The sequence below is a fragment of the Oenanthe melanoleuca genome, chromosome 21 (assembly GCF_029582105.1).
Source record: "Oenanthe melanoleuca isolate GR-GAL-2019-014 chromosome 21, OMel1.0, whole genome shotgun sequence".
NCBI classification, from domain to species: Eukaryota; Metazoa; Chordata; class Aves; order Passeriformes; family Muscicapidae; genus Oenanthe; species Oenanthe melanoleuca.
In genome coordinates, this window is record NC_079354.1 from 4,361,299 (window position 1) to 4,377,213 (window position 15,915).

Sequence of the window (15,915 nt, forward strand, 5' to 3'; positions counted from 1 at the left end):
GATGGCCAAGGTCAAACAGACACCCAAGGGCAGCGTGGGACAGGGTGCTCAGGGATCCCAGACACAGGAGAGGCGATTTGGTGCCAAAGAGGAGGAAAAACCTCCAAGGAACTGAGATGAATGTGCAAGGAAAAGAAGGGAAGGGAAGGGAAGGGAAGGGAAGGGAAGGGAAGGGAAGGGAAGGGAAGGGAAGGGAAGGGAAGGGAAGGGAAGGGAAGGGAAGGGAAGGGAAGGGAAGGGAAGGGAAGGGAAGGGAAGGGAAGGGAAGGGAAGGGAAGGGAAGGGAAGGGAAGGGAAGGGAAGGGAAGGGAAGGGAAGGGAAGGGAAGGGAAGGGAAGGGAAGGGAAGGGAAGGGAAGGGAAGGGAAGGGAAGGGAAGGGAAGGGAAGGGAAGGGAAGGGAAGGGAAGGGAAGGGAAGGGAAGGGGAAGCTCCATTGCATTTTAGCAGCTGAGGGTTTGGCACGAAGCTCCAGGCTGCCTTTGGCCATGCCCAGGTGAGATCGACTGATTTACAAATTTCCAACCCGTTGCCAAATCTCCAGCTCAGCTGCACTAACAAGGGGCTGTGTTTCCACGGGAAGAACCCCAAACCATTCCGTGCTTTACACCAGCTCTAATGGACGTTGAAACTGCGGTTTCCAAAGTAGCTGAGAGCAAATAGGATCAAGAGGCAAATCCCAGAGCCATAAAATTCTGTGTTCCTAGCCTGGAACACCCTGACATCCCCGTGCATTACTGCAGTTAAATATCCACCCTGCCTGTCCTGGATGTCACCGAGCTTCCAGGGAATGCTGGCTGCTCCCAGTGTGCTCACCAGGAATCAGCAACCCCCAAAAGCTTTGGAGAATTAGGCCATGAAACTTTCAGAGCTGAAACAGAAATGCAAAACTACTCCAAAATATCCACAGGACGCAGCTGCCTCCAAATGAAGACACTTTCCTGTAATTATTCCATGCAAAAAGCCTTTGGATACAATCAGAGGAGTGTGTGCAGTCAGAGTGGGTAATCCACCCGTCCAGCAGCACCATAAACGTGGAGGGGAAAGAAAACTCCAATGAAGTGCAAATTGGGCTGTGGTGGAGCCCTGTATAAACAGGCTTAAGAGTCAGGAATTCCTGAGTCGGAATCGAGATGCCAACACAAGCTTCCTTTTGTTGGTTTGGACAGAGCTGTGCTCAAGGGGCAAGTTCCTTCTCTCAAACCTTTTTTTTTTTTTCACCCTTTTCAATTCATAGCAGATCCTGAATTTCAAAGTTCTTAGAGAACAGAATTTCTGTGAAAATATTTCATCCGTATTCAAAAATGGCAATTTAGCAGAAAATCCTCTGCAGGATCTTGCTGCTCGTTCAGAGTATTTGAAAATGGCTGAGTTTTGATATTTGGTGAAGACTTTTTTGAGTTCCCACCTATTACAGAACTTCTGGGGGAAAAAACAGCGATATCATGAAGAATTGTAATTTTGATGGAACCATCTCCACACTCAAACTATCAGAACATGGACAATTAGTGGTGAACATGGTGGTGCTGCTGCACTGACCTGATGATCTTAAAGGTCTTTTCCAACTTCAGTAATTCTGTGATTTCTGTGTGAAAAGGTGTTTTAGCAATAGTGGGAGAGTAGAAGTGGTTTAGATTAAATATTTCATCCTTTCTTTACACCTGATTTTTAAAAGGATGTCCAAGGTGTTATTATGGGCTGAGCTCTACCACAGACTTGAATTGGCTTGGACACATCCCACACAGCCCAGTGTCCTGAATGTCCCAATTTCCCACTCCAGCTGGGGAGGGTGGCAGCTTGGGATGGTGCTGGCACTGGTGGGGTGTCTGTGGAGCAGCAGAGGCAAGAATTCCAAACCTCCCCTTGCCCAGCCAGGGCTCTGAATGAGCTTTCAGAAACCTTCCTGGGGGCTGGAGGGAACCTCAGAACTGTCCTGCTGCATTCCCAGAGTGGAATAAAAACCATCTGACGACACCTGTGTCACCAGACAGCAGCCCAGCAGCCAGACCAGGTGCCCTGGAGCAGAGCCCATCCCAGGATTCTGCTCTCCACGGCACATGGGAAGGGGGTGATGCAACACTGGGATGTCCACAGCACCTCCTGGCTAGAGGGGAGGGGCAGGACCAGGCAAAGCAAGCCCCAGATGTGATGTTTATTAAGAAGAATAACAGAAGATACTTTGAAAATCTGCTCATGGGGTAATTTTAGCTCAGGCTGGGCTTCATCTCATGCGAATGCCACGAGACTAAATATAGAGCTGGACGTGTGCAGTGGGCTGCACTCCTGCACTTAGCACAGATGTTCCTAAATGTGCTCAAAATTTACACCACATGCTTTTTCTATCAACTGATCTGTTGGTTTTAGCCAGGGGAAAGACAACATGTCAGCAGCAGCCACGTCAGGAGAGCCTGTGCCCTGGGCCTGGGCTGGAGGTGGATTTGCCCAGCCTGAGAGGGATTTCACTGCCTTTATTTCCCTGGCCTCAGGGAATTGGTGGCACCAGGATCCTGCCTCAGTTACATCAGTCAGGGATGTGCTAGAATTTTTGCAGAGCCCCCTGAATGTATACTAAACATGTCAAGGAACACCATGTGATTCTTTTTGAAAAACAGTTTACAAGCTGGCATTCTCCAGCTGCAGTTAACCCTAATTTGATTACATTACTGAGACAGATCACAATGAGCTTATGTAAATAGTAACGTTATCCATTCATTCCCCCAGCTCAGATAAACTGTCATTTAGGGGGGAAAAATCCCCCAACCCAAACTTCAATAGGCATGGCCTGATGCATTCAGCAAGGCACGGTGCATTCAGCAGAGATGACAGACTGGAACCTGCCCCTGCTGGATCTCTGTGAATCTGGATTTTAAAGAGGTATTTCCACATCTGCTCCGAGCTGGAAGGAGGAGAGAATGCCCAGTAATTGCACAGAAGTCAGGAGGGAGATAACAGCACTGCTTTCAATAACTTGGTCTTTATTATCATCTGATTTTTCAGTAAGAGCTCAGCACAGCACTGATGGCATCAGTGATGCTCACTCCAGGCTTTCACCCAGTGCCTGGCCCAAGCCCTCCTTGGGTCAGGGCACTGGGGACATCACTTCCAGCTCTGGAACTGGGCTGTGCCACCTGCACCATCTCCAATCTGCCTCACCATGCAGTTGGTTCAGAAAAAGAACTAGAAAACACTTCCTTTGCCTGAAATTAGCCAAGGGGCTGCGATTCTAACTTGCACACAAATGCACATGAATACTTCAGATGAAAGCAGAGGCTCTGGCCCTGCTGTGCCTAATTTGTGCTGCTCATAGCTGGGTTAATGGCAGAGTTACTCTGCTTGTCTGTGAGGTGATGGCCCTGCTGTCTGCATGGACACAGGAACAGCACGACCTGCAGAGCAAACAGCTCCTCCCAGCCAGCCTCTTGTGGCTTTAAAAAATGTCTCAGGTCAGAAAGTCACACGAGATCCTGAGCTGGAAGGGCCCACAAGGGTCATCCAAGCCCAGCTTGTGGCCCTGCACAGCACACCCCAACAATCCCAGCCTGTGCCTGGAGCTCTGGCACTCACACAGCCGAGATGCTGAGCAGCACCCAGAGCAGCACAGCACCCCAAAAACCTTGCAGAGTCCATTCCAGCCCCAAGCAGTGCCCAGCACCTCCAGGACATGGTTTCTGAGCAGGTTAAAGCATTTGGAGAGCACTGGAAGCTCTCCTGTCCAGCAGCTCAGTGCTCACACACCTCCCTGCACCTCTGTTCCACCCCAGCTCAGGAGACAACGCTGTTATTGAGCTACAAATGATTTCCATTAATTATTCCCTTAAAAGTTTTATCCTGCCAGCTCTTGAGGGGGCTGGCCCTGGCCCAGTCAGGTATTTAGGCAAGAAGTGTCAGTGAGATGAACAGAACCAGGAATGTCTCCATACATAAGTGCTTTTCTGGCCATAGGCCAGGAGCACAAAGAACCTTGTGGGACCCAGCCCAGGCACAGAGCACCAAAACCCACGGGAGGTATTCCACAGGGAAGAGATTCTTTATAATTTTATATCCATTATCATACAGTTTCAGACTGGTTTGGGTTGGAAGGAGCCTCAAAGATCATTTTGTTCCACCCCTGCCATGGCAGGGACACCTTCCACTGTCCCAGTTTGCTCCCAGCCCCATCCAACCTGGCCTTGGACACTTCCAGGGATCCAGGAGCAGCCACAGCTTCTCTGGGCACCTGTGCCAGGGTCCCACCACCCTCACAGGGAGGAATTCCTTCCCAATATCCACCTAAACTTCCCCTCTTGCAGTTTGAAGCCATTCCCCCTTGTCCTGTCCCTCCAGGCCCTGCAAACAGCCTCTCTCCATCTTTCCTGTGGGATCCCTTCAGGTACTGGAAGACTCCAATTAGGTCACCCCAAAGCTTCTCTTCTCCAATATCTTCATTTGCATATTTAAATACATATATATATAAAATATACATTCAAACACAGCAGCCAACAACCCACAGAGCCACATCACGTCACTGATGTGCATCCATAGGAAAACCAGACATGGGAGAAACCCATTTCAGCACTTAAATATTTAGTCTTTCAGTCCTATTGTTAACATACAGGGATTTTATAGCATTTTCTTGCCAACAATTTACCAAAATCTTCAATTTTTCTATAGTAAGCAAATCTGTGTGCCCAATTAACTCGAGGAAATTTTCAGTATGCTGCCTTGGGAATTTGAATGTGCCTGGAATTAAGAGGGAAGGGAGGAAAAACTCTTCTCTGAGGGCAAGAATTTCCTCTCCTTGCTGGTGAGGGAAGGAGCATGAAGAGCACAGCTCTGACTGGCAAGGAACAAACCACAGGCTGAAAAGAGTGGAAAGAATAAACCAACCATTCACTGCTAAGAGCAACCCCAGCACAATTGGGAACACTGGGGAGCAGCCAAGCTGTGGTTTGTGGCCCAGGAACAGCCTGCAAAGCCCTGCCACTCCACAGACCATTTTATAACCATTTATTTTTCAGCTGGAAGCCTGGGCAAAAAGCTGGAATGGTGCTGCAGGAAAAATGTGTGGAATTAGGCTCAAAATTTCTGGAAATCTGCTGCAGGGAACACCTCTGCACTTGCTCATGTCCTCTATGGCTTTACAGAGGAATCCTCCCTGTTCTCTAAATGCCAGGAGAACAAAATGCTGTTTGCAGAGATGGCTCAGGACAGGTTGTTCCAAATGGGGCTCAAAATAAAGGAACATCCTAAATCATCCTTTAGTATGAAATAATGTGTTTGTACCCACAGAGCAAACTTCAGGGAAATGTCATGGGTGAGATAATGTGAAGAAAAATGGATGTTTAAGAACAAAGACGTTGAGAAAGAACACAAACCTGTGATTTCCATGCACGGTATCACAACTTTTATCAGTGATTTTTAAAGACATAACTCCATTGGGATGGAGTTAACTGCAGCTACCAGGAAGTCAAACAGGATCTAATGGAGAGAATTTGCAGTGACTTCAATGAGCTGAGGACTGGAGACTTCCAGCCAAGACAAATACGAGAGGGGACTGATTAGGAAATGTCACCGTTTCTCCTGCCAAGCACTCAGGGCCTGGTGATAGGAGAGTATTAAATATAATCTCGCAGTCTTTAGGGGCTCTTTGATTTTATATTGCATTCTTATCGGGTTCTTAAAGTCCAGTGTTAATGAGCATGAGAAACTCACTTGATAGTTTGGCAGTTTTGCTGAAATCAAATGGATTTCAGCCCTGGCCTGTGGATCCAGCTGGAGATGCCTTTCCCTTCCCTATGGCTCCCCATGGAACCTCTGGCTGTTCTTTTTCTGCATCCCAGCAGTCTAACATCACCTTTACAACCAGCTCTTCATGACAACCATTAATAAAAAATGGGCTTTGCCAATCATCAGAGTTACCCCATCCCTGGAAATGCTGAAGGATGAACAGGTTGCTCAGAGCTAGTGGGAGGTGTCCCTGCCCATGGTGGGGGTGGAAAAAGAGGAGATTTAAGGTTCCTCCCAGCCCAAACCATCCTGGGATTCTGTGAATGAGGTTTTCCAGGACCCAGAAGCAGAGATGAAACATTTACACTGTAAACACTCCCCCATTGCACCCCCTTTGGCAACAGACAGTGACCCCTGAAAGGAGAGCAAATCCCACTTAACAGCACAAACCTCCAAGTCTTTGTCCCAGAAAATAAATGTGTAGCAGTACACATGAGGGAAAAAAAAATAAATTAATTATGGTTTTCTTTTTTAAATCCCCTTGCAAGTATTACCTCCAACTCCCTTTCTCCTAAAGAGAAATTCCATTATAAAACTGATTCCTGTAAAGATGAGACACTACTCACACTGAGCAGTGTGTGCCTGAGGATTAAAACAGAAGTTGCAAGGATTAAATGGTATCTGATTTACTCATCTCCAACCTGAAACCTGGCACAGACTGTTGTGCTAAATAAATTAAATAAACCATGAGATTTTTGGACACAAGGTGCTTTTGAACTGCAAAGCTTCACTGTAAGCACAGAGAAAACAGCAGTGGAGTGGAAGTTTAAGGTCATCAGCTCTAAATTCTGTCTGCCACGGGCCCACATTGCACAATCACTTAATGTAGCCAGAGCTATTTATTATCCCAGCAAAACATCATCTTGAGGAGTGAAGTGCAATGTTTCAGTTAACAGATAAAGCCAGGCTGTTTGTGGGATGTAAATGGATTGGATGGTTAAATTCATCCATGAGCTATCCATCTTTTGTCCTCGACCCTTTTTAGTTATAAAAATGACCTTGGTATTGACAGAATAATACAAACGAACCTCCCCTGTAGTTCATCTATTGATCAGCTGATCAGTAATAATCATAAGTAAATAAAGAGGGGCTGTGCATCATCCCACCATGGCAGTGCTGACACACGCCAGGGCTGATGGATGGGCACATCTGGGCTCGGCCCAGAGCTCAGAGCTCATCCTAAACTGCAGCTTTTCCACACAGGACAGGCAGGGACAGATAAATCCAAGCAAAGGCAGCTCAGACCTGGTGTGTGACCAGGGTGTCTCAGAGAACAGCTCCAAGGGAAGGAGTGCTGGGATGGATTCAGCACACTGTCTCAGGCTGCAATACAAGATGTGACCAAAAGTCTTTATTCTGTCCCACCTTCTGCAGCCAGCTGGGGCAGTGCCCCTGATCTCCTGGCACACATTATCTGCTCATGGGCCATCTTTAAACCAGCTGGGCAATCATCTTTATCTTCCCACAGCCCATCCTCCCTCCAGGAGATATCTCCTGTTCATGGCCACTGAGTCCCAGGGCATGACTGATAAAATTCCATCATCCCACTGGGAGATGCTCCAGCCAGGGGAGGAGCCAAGCCTTTCCTACCCAGATAAAAACTGAGGTTTTGGACACCAAGGAACCTTCTTTCCACTGGATTCCAGAGGAAAGCCAGACCTTTGCACATCATCCCTGGACCTTCAGAGGAAACTGCACCTTCTCCAGGAGCACTGCTGCAGCTGAACCACATCTGCCCCTGCAGGAGGATGCAGCCACCATTGAATGGGACTGTGCCAACACCCTGACTGACTGACGGGTGTCAGCTTGGATTCTGACTCTGGCAGGGTTGGGATTGTTCTTTGTAATACTGCATTTCTATTTTAATTTTCCTAGTAAAGAGCTGTTATTCCTAATTCCCAAATCTTTGCCTGAGAGCCTCTTAATTTCAAAATTATAATAATAATTTGGAGGGAGGGGGTTTACATTCTCCATTTCAAAGAGAAGTTCCTGCCTTTATTGGCAGACACCTGTCCTCCAAACCAGGACACACAGACACAATCCAGTCCTTGGAATTATTCATGATTTGACCCCCAGCCACTGATGCCTCCCTTTGGGCGAGCTTCTGCTCATCACAGAATCACTTTGTTTGGAAAAGACCTCCAAGATCACCCAAGCTCTCATTCTTGGTGCCTCTGTGGTGACTCAGTTCTGTTGGAATGTCCTTTCCAGAAACTCCCTTCTCCCTTCAAAGAGGCAGAGGTTCAATACCTTCAACCCTTTATGGCATCATCAATATTATTTCTTTTCTTACAAAGTTCTCTTCATCACAGACAAGGTCTTGCCACTGATGCATTGATTGGCACCAAGATCAGGGAAGGAGGAAATCCTCAGCACTTCTATCCCTCCTGGCAAACAGGTGCCAAGGAGAAGGAATAGGATGAGATGTTCCAAGGGAAAATATTTTCTTCTTCAGGTCTCAAGAAACACAGCAGCTGTCTCTGACTTCTCCCACCACCCTGTGCTGAGCGACAGCCTCCAACCCTACTGAAATGCAATCACTAGGCAGTTAAAAATTTGAGAAAGAACAGAGAAAAATGACCTCATTTCATTCTCTTCCTACAGCCTACAATGACTGATAAGAATTATGAATTGTTTTACCACATCCAAAGGGTCAACAGGGTTCAGAAGGCAAGTCCAGCCTCTGCCCTGGCATTGCACAACTTCCCTGAGCTCACTCAGAGTGTTCCAGTGCCCCACATGCCCAATCACAAACACCAACATAAAAACCAAATTGCAATTCACTACATTTCCACACAGGATTTGCCAACCCCCAGTAAACAGCAGCTCTAGAGCTGTTCCCCAGTTCCATCCTGTTGGATCCCAGAACCATGGGGTTTTGAGCTTTCTGTGCTTTCTGGCACTGAGCCCCTGGATAACACTGCTTTTGACCTGATGCTTTGGAGAAGGGCTCCAAATTTGAGTGATGAAGTTAAAACCATGGGAGTGTAGTTAAATAAAAGTGTGTGATTTCATATGGTGAAGGGTTTTAAATTTGAGGTTTTATAATACAGTGATAGGGATGGGACAAGAGGGAGGATTTTTGGAAGTGTCTCCTTTTTGATGTTCTTCCTCCTTCTTCTCCATGGGTTTCAGGCAGTTTCTGGTTGGTCAGTCAGTGTCACACTGAGGGTCACAGGAAGTTAGTTATTGGGTTAAAAGTATCAATAATATAGGTGTTAATTCTCTATTGGACTCTTTAGCTTTGAGGGACCTTGTAGCAGCTGGATCTTGCTCCACTTTGCTCACTTCTGGCAGGTAGCTAGGAGTGCTGCTGAACTCTCTGTACTTTAGATAAGATTTAATAAACAACCAAGCCCCAACACGAGAAAATCTGTTTCCTTTGTGTATTCTTTTAATCCTGGCTCTGAGTGGAGGCAGAAGAGACTGAGACAAACCACAAATTAAGCAGTGTAAAACTGTTAAACCATCCCAGCAGCAGCCCCTGGTGCAGCCCCAGCGAGCAGCGAGCGCTGGGACACAGCAGGCACGGTCATTAATCACACTTGGAGGGAAATCACCCACCAAACAGCATTCCCAGCCATTCCCCCAGCCTGGAGAGGGAAATCTGCTGTCTCATTTGGCAGCTTGGCTTCCCTGCCCGAGCTGGAGAGGCAGGAGTGGAGGCTGGGAATGCATCCCTGCCTGGCACTGTGAGGAAAGGATGGGAAATGTCAGCTTGATACCCATCAGCAGGATAACCCCAGTGTCACTTTAACATGACAAGGTCAGCTGCAGGCAGGGTGAGGCAGGAAGAAAATGGCCCATTAGAGGCAGGAACTGGAAGAGAAACACGAGGCTGCCTTGGAGGTGCTCAAGTGCTGTTTTTTGGGGGGAAGGTGGGGATATTCCAGCCTCCTTCACTAGGATGAGCTTCCCCAAAAGGAAAAAAGACAGCAACCTGTGCAGACACCACAGAAACCTCTCACAGGGGCCTTGAGGGAACTTTGCATCACTTAACTCTCATTTAATTTAGCAAAAAAAGAAAAAAAAACTGCAGATCTGAAGAGGCTGGGCTCTGAGCAGGAGGGAATTCCCTGTGCTGGGGTGTTTCTTTTCCACGTTAACCACAAGGAACAGCTTTGCTGTTTGTGTGTGCCACGTTCTGCACCTTGTCCTGAAGCTGCTCAGAGATGGAGGAAGGACTTACTCTGAGGTGGAAAGTGAACTTTGGGAAGAACCACTCTGTGCAAGCAAAGAGAGCAAAACAGGGACAGAACAGCACTTTGCCTCCCTTTATTCAGAAGTGATATTGAGCAAATGATGCTCTCTAGAAAGAAAAGTTAATCAGGAATTATTCTGTGGCCCAGCTTCAGACACCAGCACAATCAGCTTTTTATTGGGAAGGCACACAGAGCTGTTTTATCTGAATTGATAGGGCTGCCAGGTGAGCTCCCTTTTAAGAGCTGTAGAAACAATCTCAGACAGGGCTGGATAATATTATGCTTGGAATGATAATATTGTGTTTGGAAAAGGTCAATATTTTATTTAATCAGACAGACAGAGAGTGGGTGGCAATTTCAAGGCATTTTCTTGAGACTGGAATTCAGGGAGTCCAAATGGAAATAAGGTTTTGCTTTCTTTTTCCCCTGGGTTTCTGGGTGACTGGAACCCCTAATTAGAAGTGAAGGATGTGCTGAGCCTCTTGAGAACTCCAAAGATGAGGGAATGTGGAGATTTTAGCTCATTATGGTCCCTTACACAGCAGATGCCACGGGCACTTCTTCCACCCTTTCCAGGGTGAGAGATGAGGTGGGAGACATCCACCTCAGAAACTCAAACCTGCTGCTTTCCTCTTCCAGAACAGGACCAGGGAAACTAAACATGGATGAATCCTCCTCAGCTGTTCCCAGGGACACCTCAACAACTCCTCTGTGTCACCCACTCTCCTGGAGATAAATCAGTTCTGGTCCTGGAACCTCTGCACAAAGTTTTCCTGAAGTGTGCCAAATTGGCCAAGAGATTCTTTTTTAAAATTCCATAATTATCCTTAGTAACTCCAGTTATTTGCTGTTGGAGTTAAACTGGGTTCTACATTTGGAGCTTCTTCAGAACAGCACCAGAAGAAAAAAAAAAAGAAAAAGCCTTTTTTATTTTTCATTAAAGGTTTTGAAGAGCACACACAGCCTGTATTGTTACCCAACACTCCAAGTAAGTTCTGAGGGAAATCTTGGGAGATCCAGCCCTGAGCATTGATTACAAGGAGTTTTTAATCTCGTGCCAAGAGGAACATTGAGGTTATAAGATGGCTCCACAACCATCTTGCCAAATAGCACAAATGTTTACATCTTCCAAACTACCACCAATAGATCATAGACAAAGAAATGTCCATAATGTACCCAGCTGCTGGAAACAAAATGTATTTAAGCCACTGAAGAGGGTTTAATGAAGTAAAGCATTTCTGTAACTGCCAGCTCAAAGTAAATAATCACTGATGTGAGCAGAGTTAAGAGATCCTGACTCGCCAAATAATCTCAATGTGCCATCGAGGAAGCTGCTGCTTTGTGGGAATAACATAACAGCACTTGAACATTCTCATAAACTTGGGTCTTGTCTTCCTCAACACCCTGCACCTCCTGGCATTGGGGAAGTGCAAAGAGAACTTTACAGCATGTGCAGAATCCAAGTACTAAAGGTTTAATTCACTCTGAAAGGCTGAGCTGCTTAAACCTCAAAACAACCAAAAATAAAAGTGAAGTACCTGCTCTGACTGATAATAATGCATAATAAGCAACTGAGTCAAACTAATACAGACAATTCTTTTGGGGTTTTTGGGAAGAATTTGCTCCACTTCAATACTTTGGGGTTTTCACATTCCTGGAAACCTTCCAGGATGGGTGAGCACAGCCAGGGGCTTTCCCCACCCAGCACACGCCTCCTCTGCTTTGTTTTATCCAGGCACTGCCCTGGACGGTGTCCTGCAGGCATGGAAACATTTCTGCAGGAGAAAAGGAACATTCCCATCCCTTCTTCCTCTGTCCAGACAATCTGTGTAACTCCCACACTGTTTTCCACCTTTGAGGATGCACAATGACCTGACCAGGTGAGCACAAACTGCAAGGTACAGCCAAAGAAGGAACAATCCAGCCTCACTTTTTGATTTTCACTTGTGCACATGTGAAAAAAACAAATTAAAAAGCTGAAATTCTGTATATTCTGTAGAGGGAGACCTGGCCTTGTAGACTTTCTGTTCTAAATCACTAAAAAAGAACACACCAAGCAGCATTTGCAACATTATCTCATGAGCCACCACAGCAGAATTCAGGTTCCAGGGATGAGAGTTACTTGCACTTATTTCTCACAGATTTTCTGCAGTCTGCTTGAATATGAATTTGAGTGCTTAGCTTTTTTTATTTTTTTTTTATTTTTTATTTTTTTTCAGAATATAAAACTCCTTTTCCTTGCACCACATAATTGTGTTCCATGGCAGAACTGGCATCCATCATTGCCCCGCTGTCCCCTGCCTAAAAGATAAAACATCCACAGGGTAATAAATGTCAAACTATGATTATTGATGCTTTCAATTAAATTGATTATCTATTTGAGGTGCAGAGCAGGGTGATTTATTGCTGTCTCTTTACGTTGCACTTGGCACAACAGCTTCCCTGCAAGGTGGGTGAACCTTTGCATTGTTTCCATGGATTTTCTATTAAATCTGATTTTCCAGAAGTGGCTCACGACCATTCCAGTGCTGGGTGAACTGGAATGGCACCAGATCCAGGTGGGAATATCCTGGGGTTTGTTATCTCCTGGAGCTTGGGAAGCAAGAGGGGAAAATAGGAAATGAAAACTTTGAAGTGTGGAAGGACAGGAGACACCTTTGATTTACACTCCTCATTCCCAAACTTGCATTTACAAACAGCATCAGGCAGAACCTGTGCACAGTCTGGAGCTCTGCTGAGCACTCCCCACCTCAGCACAGATGAGATGAGATGACCTTCGGCTCGTCACTGCATTGTGTTTTTATTAGTTTCAGATAACAGGAGCTATAAAATTCAAAGCCATTTACTCCCCAATGATAATCAGCAGCTGCTTCACAAACAAGGCTCTTTTTGTGGTGCCACGGGGTGACCTTTATCTGATCATTCCCTCAGAGAAATGCCTTTTGTGGCTGGACAAGGCAGGAGCACCTTCCACTGGTTCTCCAAAGCACAGCACACGTTGGCTCAGTCTGCTCCAAAAAGCAAATTTGGCTCAAACCCAAGCACAGCCTCAGCAAGCAATGCTTGTTTTGGGAAGTGCCAGAAATTAGCACAAGAAAATGATAATTCTCTTAATGTGCTGCTCTTCCAGCAGGTAGATGTAGAGAAACTCAGTAACAAGAAAAAGGAAAAGGAAAAGAAAAGAAGAGAAGAGAAGAGAAGAGAAGAGAAGAGAAGAGAAGAGAAGAGAAGAGAAGAGAAGAGAAGAGAAGAGAAGAGAAGAGAAGAGAAGAGAAGAGAAGAAAGAAAAGAAAAGAAAAGAAAAGAAAAGAAAAGAAAAGAAAAGAAAAGAAAAGAAAAGAAAAGAAAAGAAAAGAAAAGAAAAGAAAAGAAAAGAAAAGAAAAGAAAAGAAAAGAAAAGAAAAGAAAAGAAAAGAAAAGAAAAGAAAAGAAAAAGAAAAAAGAAAAGGAAACAAAAGAGAGAAAATAAGAAGGAAATCAATTGGGGGAACAAAAATCAGCACTGATAATCCATTGATTTTGAACTTGAGACAATCCAATTTTCCCCATTATTGCCCACATCTGACATTTCCAAGTTCTGGGGAAGTTTTGTGGCAGAAAACCTTGTGGTTGAACTTCCCAGGCAGTGCCTGATCAAATTTCCCACCATTTTTTATCAGGAGCACCAGGACAAAAACCCTCCTCAGACATAAAACAGGAAGATGATTCTGCCTGAGACACCTTGTGAAACACGTGAATGCAAGAGATAAACAGTGAGCATGAAAAAAAATTTTACTGACCAGACAGTGATGAGAAAATGAGGTGCCCAAATTACCCAGGCTCTGGCATTTAGAAATTTTAGGAGTTTCAAGCTCCTTAGACCTAATCTTAACCACTGCTCAGATGCAAACACCTTTGACCCTGGTAAGCTCAGAATTACACTCACATCCACCCAGACTTTGAAGCCTGGCTTATCTCACAGCAGTGTAACTGTCCCCTCCACCAGAACAGGGCTAAGGACAAACAATCAAGGGAGGGAAACAAAAGCCATGCAAAACTCTTGCAGCTGTGGGCAGAATTCACTATTTCACATTTCTTAAAATCACAGAATTCCCTGAATTGGGATGGACCCACAGGGATCAGTGGGGTCCAGCTCTGACCCTACATTTGGTGTTTCCCGTCTCCATCCCAGTTTCTGAATGTGGGAGGAATCTGGGGAGCTCTGAAATGTGCCCAGCTTCAGAGAGAAACCCCAGCAAGTGTCAAACAGCCCAGAGCAGCCCTGGTAAGGGCAGATATTAGAGCAATATTTCTGTTTGATAGGATGCAATGAGCCAGGCTCAAAGCTGCCTAAGCAACCAGGAGTTTTAAAATTCATCTCTCAAACAGCTTGGGGTCACCAGAACATCATTTTGGGCCATCAGCTCAGGGGCAAAAAGTGACAAAACCTCTGCAAGTACTTCCTTTTTTATTAAATGTCCCCTTTGAGAGTGTCAGAGCCTGGCTGAGCAGGTGAGGACAGCACCTGCACTGCCTGCCAAAGATGAGGCTTTGGAGGAGTTTGGACATTCCTGCTGCTGTGGATCCCCACAAAAAGGGACACCTCAGGGCAACCAGAGCTGGTTTATTAAACTGGGAATCTCCCTGAGAAAAATAAGAGTATGAGAAAAACCACAAGCAACAGGGAAGTAGGACAAATTCTTTTTAACACTACAGATCAAAGGCAATCTGCTTTGGTGTTCCTGGACATCAGAAACACAGGGTTTTTTCTGTGAAGAAGAAAAGATAGATCTGTGTAGTGTACACTTTCTGTGGCCAGCCACTAGCCCTACAGCAGGGGTTAGAAAATGGCACATCTGGTTTCCAAAGGATCCCTGCGTGGCCACACACAGCTGTAATTATGGCAACGACTTGAGGAGAACCTGAATGTATTTTTTTGGCTTGGAGGAGAAAAAAAAAAAAAAAGAAAGAAAAAGCAGGAAACCTCATAGGATGGAAGGCACTGACTTCCATCCCTAGCCCACATCCTGGGCTTCCAGATGCAGGAAACAAATTCCAAGTGACCCTCTGTGGTGGAGGTTGTGGCAGTGGGGACTGGCTGCCAGAATGTGGAGGGAGCAGCAGCTCCAGGTGGAGGTGTTTGCTTGTGGGAAGTGCCTGGCCAGCTTCCAGCCCCACAGCTGCCCAGGAGGAGCAGGGGGTGCAGGAGGAACACGGTGTTCAGGCTCTGCTCTGTGTCCCCCACATCGCCCTCAGAGCCTGAGCATGGAACCAAAAATGACCAAGTGACTCAAGGCAACACGGGTTTAGTTTCAGTGGCTTGGGAAACAAGCAAATTCCTTCATCCTGAACAACTCCTGAGCCACGAGTCCCCCTCCCTTCAGCACAAACTCTCTCCACCAAACCCCACACACGAGGCTGAGCTCAGCCACTCGTCACTCCTGCTTCCTTGGACAGCAGCACAATGATTTAAAAAAAAAAAATTAAAAAAAAAGTGAAAAATATTTATTGCTTCTTCCCATCCAAGTTTCTGCATAAAACCCTTTTTCAAAATGCAAAGTTCTGCCCCGGAACAGGCAAAGAAAAGGGAAACTGAACTGGAGCAGCTGCGGTCACTTACTCATTCAGCACGATGGCTCACGGCTCGTCCCACCCAGCCCCAACAAAAACTTCCTAAAGCATCCCCAAAGCTTGAATCACTCTCTCCCTTCCTTTTCTTCCTGTCCTAGAGACTCAAATGTGGCTCTTCAAAGGGAACTCACTCCTGGACTCACTGGCAGGCTGGAGTTCCCTGCCCTGGCAGTAGCACCGTGACAGGCCCGTCTCAGAAAGGAAACACATACTTGGCTTTCCATCCTATAACATTCAAACCTGGAGCCCAAAATAAACTGATTTTCTTCTCTCTCTTTTCCTTGACATACACTAAGCAGCACTGTTTCCATATCAGATCTCTGCTTGCTGAGGTTTTCA

General features: G+C 46.0%; 1 protein-coding gene across 4 annotated transcripts in view; it reads right to left on the reverse strand.

The window, feature by feature from the left end:
* PRDM16 (PR/SET domain 16) overlaps positions 1–15,915 on the reverse strand; it is a 291,040-nt gene that overhangs the window by 144,458 nt on the left and 130,667 nt on the right. The gene's annotated exons all lie outside the window — the stretch shown is intronic.